General features: G+C 49.3%; 1 non-coding gene across 1 annotated transcript; it reads right to left on the bottom strand.

The window, feature by feature from the left end:
- Positions 1 to 4,056: 4,056 nt before the first annotated feature.
- Positions 4,057 to 4,129, bottom strand: Trnaa-agc (transfer RNA alanine (anticodon AGC)). The gene has a single exon. It is a non-coding gene; the product is annotated as a tRNA-Ala (tRNA).
- Positions 4,130 to 8,759: the final 4,630 nt, after the last annotated feature.

The following is an 8,759-nucleotide window of genomic DNA, read 5'->3' as shown; positions in this document are numbered from 1 at the left end:
CCGGGCACCACTTGGTCTGCCATTTTGATGCTCTCGGTGGGCCCAGGATGCTGTAAACACCCATACGCGACTCTCCTGCAGGGTCTCCGGGTTGCCAGCAATCACGGCCATCTGCTTGCATGGCATCACGCCCAAGCCCAGCGCCCGGGGAACTGTGCCAAGCAGCGATTGGTTCTGAGGCGTGCCCCTCAAACCGGGCAGGGGGCCTCCTCTTCTGAGGGGCCCTGGGGAGCTTGGGAACAAAAGACAGATTTCTTTTTCCCAAAAAAAAAAAAAAAAAAGATCAATTTCACTTAAGACTCAGCACAAAACAAGGAGTAGGGGAAGAAACAGGAGCGAGCAGAGCGTCTCTGGGTCCTGAATATTCACGAGCTGGCTCTGCGTAGCTCAGAGTCCGGGGGAGCAGGAGGCAGGGAGGGCGCACGCCATGTTTAAAACATTCTCCCAGAAGTCACCTTCTCCTCTCGAAGGTACCCCATCTCCAGTCACCCTCACAGCTCAGCCTCAGCAGAGGCCAGGAAGAGAGTCCAGGAGGCCTCCTCTTGTGCGATGCTGCAGGACACTCTGGCCTGGACCTCCACTAGCTGGGCTACCTGGGAACCCTGAGGCTCTGAGCAGTCACTTAGCCTCTGGGAGAAGTGGCAGGACAGTCGTGGGATGAAATGGGACAAGAGAAACAGTGGCAGGTCTCTCCGAAGCAGCGGGCAGGAGCTCGGTGCTAGGCTTCTCTCTTGCATACACATACAGTCCTATGTGTCCAGTGAACCCGATCTGTGTCTCCAAGGGCATGTGTGACCTTGACCTTGTCCCTGAGTTGACCCCTCTGGGTTTGCACATGAAAATCCAGGACCCTCTAGGGTGTGTCTTGGTGCTTGCTCCTATCTGTGCCCGTGGGTACCCACGCAGAGCTTCGAGTGTGCGCTGGTGTGTGTGCACACAAGGAGAGTCGGCCCCCGCCCTGGGCTCAGCCACCTCAGGAGCCAGGCTGACAGTGGCAGATGGGAGCCGACCTCTGGTGAGGATTTGGACTGAGCTCTTTTCCACTCATTCTCTCCAAGGGTGGCCCAACCGTAGTGGGCAGAGGCTACGTCACCTCCCTGGTGACTTGTCCTCAGTCCACCCCACCCACTGTCCAGCTGGCATATGTTGAGGACTGGCACTCATTTCAAAATTCACATCAGAAAGCGTCTGGCCATGGTGAAGTCACCCTGGGGCTCTCGGGCAGCCTGCACACCCGCCAGGCATCAAAGGGCTGGGATGGGCTGCGAGCTGTGTGTGTGTGTGTGTGTGTGTGTGTGTGTGTGTGTGTGTGTGCCGATTCTGGGCTCCCTGGAGCAACAGAGAGGGGAGGGGGCTTACTGCTGGGGCTCCCCTGAGGTGAACAAGGCGGCGAAGAGGGGTCTGACCAGCGCTTCATCAGATCTCGGGCCCATCGCGGCCTTGCTGCCCTGCCAGGCCACAGGAACCATCAACCCCATTCCTTAGACGAGGCAGTTGCGGCTCAGAGAGGGAACCCAGGCTGCGCTGGGGGCCACTGGCCCTGGCTCCACACCTGGGCAGATGAGCAGACACAGATCAGGGCAGCTCTGTGGGTAAGAGCCTGTGTTCCAGGCCTGGCTTAAACGCTGGGCCAGCAGGGGGCCAGTGGGGACGAGCCGGGGTGTCTGAAGGGTCTGTTTTATCCCTCCAATGACCCTGTGATGCCAGCACCAGTATCACCCCCACTTTACCCCTGAAGACACTGCGGTTCATAGAGGTGAAGGGATTTGTCCTCGGTCACACGGTTAATAAGAAGCACCTAGACAGGAGGCTGCACCGCCACACAGGCTGCCTCCCGTGGAGGCCAAGGCAGGCCCCACACCCGTTTAGAAAAACAGAGATGGGGGGATGGAGACTCTTCTCGCCTCTCCCTCCCAGAGGAGGTGAGCTGGGCAGGCTTCCGCAGCACACAGGGGCTACACCATGTCCAGATGCCCCTTCTCTGTCCCTAAGGCCCAGAAGGAACCCCCCCACACCAGAAGAGAGACAAGTGACCAGTAGGATCCAGGACAGTCCAGGGGCCTGAGGACCACCCTCCTGTGCCCTCTTCCCTCAGGCCTGACTGGGTGTCCCAGGCACCTGGGGCTCTTGCCTCTCTGCCAGCCGGGTAGAAGGGGGCAGTTCTAAGGGCCCCCTGTGCCCTGTGGCCCTATGCCCACACCTCTCCAGAGTCTGAGGTGAGGTGGTGGCTGGAGGGCCTGCGGGACACAGGAGAGTGGGACAGACACAGGCCTTCAGCTCCTCGCCCCAGCCCACCACAGCCACCTCCGCCTCCACTGAGCCCGCTCTGGATTATTCAATGTAACATTTAATTACACCGAGCGTCTAACGAACACAAGGAAAGTCAGATGTGGCGCTCGCACCCCCGCTGAGCCTCCTGGAAGCCATGGGGGAGGCGGGGTTGCTCCATATGCCGCTACGTGGGTGTGTGCGCACGCGTCTGTGGGGCCGGCCTCCCTGCGTGCCCGTGTGTCCTCGTTGGCAATGCACGACCCTCTGCCTGGCGTGTGCCCGGGGTGTGGCTGTGTCTGCTGTGTGCACACACATGCATGTGCGCATCTCTCTGCTGTGGGTGGGAGGCATGCGTGTGTGTCTGCTGCCTGTGTGTCTGCGGTGTGTACATGTGTGTGTGTTTGTGCACGCACCTCATGTTTTCTGTGGTGTGTGTGTGCAGGAGTGGGGTAGCCACATCTACAGCTCTAGGTAGCTGTGTGCGTGTGTGACTGTGTGGGCCTGGGCGTGTCTCTCCACCTGTGTGCCTGTCTTTATCATGGCTGCTAAATGCAGTTTGGCCTCTAACCGATGAATGATATTTTTCAGGTTCCCAATAACAGTTGCCCCGACAAAAACTGTCCTCTAGAATTGCATTGCTATAAAATATATAGCAATATAGTCCCAGGGACCCACTTGGGAACTGCCAGACCCCCCAGGTAATTACTACCAGATCCATCTTTCTGCACAGGTTTTTGCAGGTGCCTAGGTATTTGTGGTCACCTCCTCCTCTTCCTTCCTCTCCTTTGCACCTCTCTTCCTTCATGATTTTGCCCTCAATTAGATCTAGACCTACATAGTCCTCTTTCTGGTCATTATTTTCTACATGGACCTTTCCAGAATGTTACTTTGCACTCCAAACTCCTATTCTGATTCAGACTCCGGAACTGAAACACCAGGCACTGAAGTTCTCATCTGTCTACTCCCAGTGTGACCCCGGACCAGTCACTCTCCTTTCTGAGCCTGCCCTCCCACATGGCATAGTTCTAAAGGAGATGATCTATATAAAGTGTGTTACACGCTGCAATAAGAACAAGTCCCACCAGAGGCCTGTCCTGACGGCCATCCCTGCAGGGGCAAGATCAGCTGCTGAGGAGAAGGTACACATTCTCCCAAATTGGTCTCCTTACCTTGACGAATAAGCCTGGAAAGATAGGAGTCAGAAAGCAATACCTCCCAAACAGCAGGACCAGCCCAGATCAAGGCCAGCTGAGGACTCTCCAGAGACCTCTGACGTGGGCTGACCCCCAGAGGAAGTCTACGTGAGGCTGGGCCGAGCACATTCCCAGTCCCAGTCTAACTTTTCCCAAGCCCCATTTTCTTCTCCTTCCCTCTCCACAGAAAATTTCCACTCTGAGAAGCAACTTACCAAATGAAATCTACCCTGCTTACTCAAAAACTTCCAGAATTATGACATATTCACAGAAGGAACCAAAGAGCTAGGAAGAAAGACGTTCATTGCAGTGTTGTATATGACGCAAAGACTGGGAACAAGGTAAGGGTCCAACGGCAGGGCCATTTTTAATCAAGTATGATTCATTTGTTCAAGGAGTGCATTGTGGCCATTATAAAGAACAAGATCTGGGGGGACCTTCACTTCCACCAAGATGGATTAGACATATTTTTCCTATTTCTCCTGCTAAGTTCAATCTAACACCTCAGACATTATATAAAGAAGAAAATGAAGAGGGGGAAGAGAAGGAGGAGCAAAAGAAAAAGAAGATTCTGAAGAGGCTCCTTTTTTTTTGGTGGTACTGGGAATTGAACCCAGGGCCTTGTGCATGCTAGGCAAGCACTCTACCAACTGAGCTATATTCCCAGCCTCTAAGAGGATTCTGAAAGCTTAAGAGGACAAACTGCCCAGGAACCTCAAGACCCAAGGAACAGCACAATGGTGAGTCTCCTGGGTTTTCTGTTTCCTTCAGATGTCCCAGACTTGGAGCTGAAAAGGGTACAGGCAAAAAAGTTCCTAAAAGCCTGCTACCTGCCCCCCAGATGATAAAGGAGCAGCCTGGCAAGGGAGAAACTCTTAAAGAATAACTATTCTACCACAGCCAAACACCACAGAAATGGAGGAGGCCCTACGCCTCCAGCCTCATCGGTTCATGATGGTGCCGCCCGGTGCTCCCCACCAGGGAGATCCGAGAAGGCCACTAGGAAGCAAGCGTTCTCACTCCTGAGGTGCACCACTCCACGGAGACGGGGACCCCGAACTTCCACTCTCCTCCAGTGGTAGTGAGGTACCCACACCTTCCTCAGAGGGGTGCTGTCAGAGAAGGCCTAGCAGGACTTCCGCCCCTGCCCAGTGCTACCAAGTCCACCACCCAGAAGCAGTAACTGGGCAACCCTATCCTTCCCAGTCAGAGAAGTATCAGTAGAGACCTCATGCGGAGCTGGGAGTCCCAGTCCCACCCAGCTGGAATAGGACCGACCACTCCCCCTCAGGTGCCCGCGGAGGCTGAGTCGGGCACATGGACTTGACTCCCACCTGGCTTCGATGAGGCACACTGAGCCCCCACTAACTGTCCCTGCTGAGGCAGTAGCACAGGAAGCCCAGTAGTGAATAAAGGTTTAAACAGGATCCAGAGTTTCATCACATGACACACAAAATGTACCAGTTTCAATGAAGAATTGTTTGTCATAATAAAATAGAAAGATATCAAGTAGAATGAAAAAAGGCAATCAGAAGGCAAAACTGAGATAAGATAGATGTTAGGATTCAGACTTTTAAACCAGCAGTATTAATAATCAATGACAAACCCGCTTGAAACAAATTAAAAAGTAGAAAATCTCAGCAAAGAAATAGACTGTATCAGGAGGAACCGAGTATACATTTTAGAACTGGAAAAAATACATCAACTAAAATAGAGATCTCAATCAATGAGCTCAAAAGCAGGATGCAGAATCCAGTGAGCTGGGAAATAGAATGATAGACTTGTCCAATATGAATAAAAAGAACAAATAAATTGGAAAAATAAATAGGACCTTAAGAATCTGTGGGACTATAATAAAAAATCTGACATTGATGTCATCAGAATCCTGGAAAAGTGAGTAAAAGAACGGGGAAGAAAGTACTTGAAGGAATATTGAATGAAAACATCCCAAAGTTAGCATAAATCTATAGTTCTAAGAAACTGAGCACATCTCCAAGAGGATAAACCTAAATAAATCCATGCCCAAGACACATTGTAGAAAAAGTTCTAAAAACTAAAGAAAAAGGAGAAATCTTAAAAGCAGCAAAAAAGAAATACCATCTTAACTTGAAGATTCAAAATAATTCTAACAAAAATGAATTTCTCATCAGAAATCAGAAAGACCAGAAAGAAATGGCACAGCAGACTTTAAGAGTTGGTTCAACCTAGAACCAAATATCCATTAAAAATATCCTTCAGGAATAAAGAAGAAATCAAGAGAGTCTCAATGCAGGAAAACTAAGAAAATCTATAACTAGCCAAGCTACCTTAAAAATGGGGAAAGTTCTCTAAACACAATATATATATATATATATATATATATATATATATATATTATTTTTAAAAATATATGTATATATATATTAAAGGGAAACTTGGAACATGAGAACATAGTAAGCAAAAATATCAGTAAATACAACAGATTTTCCTGATCTCCTGGAGTTTTCAAAATTATGCTCAATGGTTGAAACAAAAATTTTAACATTGATATAGTTCTAAAAGTATGTAGAATATTTAAGACAATTTGAAAATTATAAATAGGTGAGGGCAAAGAGATATAAAGTGAGGTACAATTTCTACATTTCACTGAACTGGTAAAAGAGTGACAAGAGTCCGAGACTCTAACAAGACTGACAGAGAAGACACAAGGTACCAATATCAGGAATGAACAGGGGATATCACTACAGACCCTACAGACATCAAACTGATAATTCAGGGTTACTATAAACAACTCCGCATGCATCAATTTGACAACTTGAATGAAACAAACCAATTCCTTGAAAAACACAGACTCTCGTGGCTTATCCATTTAGGAAGTAGGTCACTTCAAATAGCTGCATATACAACATCCTCAAACAGCCTTATATACAACTTATAACTATTAAGGAAGTTGATTCAGGATGGAAAAACACCCCCACTAGAAGAATATGTGTATGCTAATATGAAGAGAAAGAAATGGCATATTGACAAAAGAATTATGTGGATGCATGTATCAGTTTGTGTTCTCAAGGTACAGCTGAGCCCCAGCTTTCCTCACTGCACGTGAGAATGAAGATAACGAGGAATAACTAGCCGGGAGTGTCAGAACTCTGAATTTACCAAGCAGCTCCAGTGTGCCTTGCCCTGTGCTGGGTACTGTGAGGATTTAGGACAAGGGGAAAACTCAGGCAACTGCCCAAGGAGAGATCAGGAGGGCTCTCAGGAGGTGGTAGTGCACGAACTGAGCTCTGAAGGAGGAACAGGATCTGTTTGGGCCCAGGAGAGGGGAAAGGTGATTATAGACAGAGATGCCAGGAGATGGGTCAAACCCACTGTGCCCAGAAACAAGGTGGCCAGAGGGCAGGGTAGAGCCAGGAGCCAGCCTGGTGTTCTCAGGCTGCTGGGGAAGGTGGTTCTCCTTCAAGGGGGCCAACTGGAGCTCTGTTTTGTTAAAAAGACAGAAGGCGGGGATGATTTACTCACTGTATTCTCAGGGCCGATTTTCATCCCTGCTTCTACGAGGCTTTAAAAACCAGCAGCTCATAAAACCATCCCCCGGGAGCTTGGCCTGCCACAAAGTGCTGCCAAGTGCAGCATGTCCTCATAGTCTCTCCACAGCCTGGGGTGCGTGTATCCTCATCCCCACTGACAGATTGAGAAGCCACCCTCGAGCCTGGTCCCAGGTCCCCAAGGAAGGCCCACATGCATAGAAAATTCTAAAGCCAAGTCAGATTGGACAGCTTTAATTCAACACTCTCACAGATGAGGAAACTGAGTCCAAAGTAGGGAAGCAATGTGCCTGTTACAGTTTGGATCTTAAACTCCTCCCCAGTCTGTGGCACTAATGGGAGGTGATAAAACCTTTCAGATGTGGGGCCTAGTGGAGAGAAGAAGGTAGGTCACCAGGGATGTACCCTTGAAGGAGATACTGGGACCTGCCCCTTTCCTCTCTCTTTTTGCTTCCTGGCCACTATGAGGTGACAGTCTTGCTCTATCATGTGTCTCTTCCATGATGTTCTACCTTGCCATAGTCCCAAAGCAACAGACCAAATGAACATGGACTGAAAATATGAACCAAAATAAACCCTTCCTCTTTAGAAGTTGATTATCTCAGGTATTTTGTCACAGTGGTGGAAAACTGACTAATACTGAAAGTCAAATGAGCAAATGGTGATAGAAATGAACTCCCCGTCCAGTGTCTGTTGCTCTGCACAAGAGGCACACAGCAAGGTCCCAACCCATGTTTGGGTTATGATGCAGGGACTTCCATCACAGAGCCCTGAAATCTCCCCTCCCTGTTTCCAGGGTGTCTGTTCTAAATTAGTAGCTGGGCCATCCTTTAGAAGTTCAGGGGCAGAAGTTGGTTTCCAGGTGGCCTGTTATACTCAACCTCTCTTTTTGAAGGGGCTCTTCCTTGGTGCCTCTGGAGCCCTCAGTCTATCTGCAGGAGAGGGATGACCACCCTGTTTGTGTGCACACCTTACAAGTGCCAGCCAGGTGCTCTGCTAAGTGCCTCCTACCTAATTAAATTCTCATAATTCCAGAGAGCTTGACTTTTTATCCCTATATTGCAGATGAGGAAACCAAGGCACTCAAGATCCAAGAATCAATCTCCAATTGCCTCCACAGCCGTGAGATTAGAGAGGAAGACTGAGACACTGGCATCTGATGAGAAGGGAAACAGGGATTTGCCACTTCCACCCACCAGCCAGGGGACGGGTCTGCCTCCCTCAGCCTCAGCGAGGTTCTTCAGCTCTACCTAGGCTACTCAGTCTCTCCGTGTCCTTGTCTGCATGTGAACTGGTCACACACTCACCACTCTCTTATTAAGTGCCCAATGTGTCAGTCACTATTAAGGGGCCTCAGATTGGTGGTCCCAAAACCAAATGTGAACCTCAGAAGTGTTTTCCGGGACACATGTGAATTTTTTGTTTTGTTTTCAATTAAATTCTAAAGTAATTATTAGCACCAAAAATTGGTATGTTTCCACATACAGTTCTGTTTCTTCCTTTTGTAAAACTGGAAGATCTGGCAATCTGGGTCTACATACCCACGGGGCAACGAGGGACTGGGACTGGGTTGCAGGTCATCTATTATCCTATCGCCACATCCAGTCCCTTCTTTTGAAATCTCATTCACTCATTCACTAGGTCTGCTCCTGCAGTCATTAAACAAATATGTCTTGGCACCTGCTAGATGCAAGATACGATTTCAAAGGGAACACTGATCCCATCAGAACTTCCGGGAGGTCAGACAAGGCGGCACATACCTACAATC

The sequence above is a fragment of the Sciurus carolinensis genome, chromosome 16 (genome assembly GCF_902686445.1).
Source record: "Sciurus carolinensis chromosome 16, mSciCar1.2, whole genome shotgun sequence".
Taxonomy (NCBI): domain Eukaryota; kingdom Metazoa; phylum Chordata; class Mammalia; order Rodentia; family Sciuridae; genus Sciurus; species Sciurus carolinensis.
The sequence above is the reverse complement of the archived record's forward strand: the minus strand, read 5'-3'. Positions and strand labels throughout refer to the sequence as shown.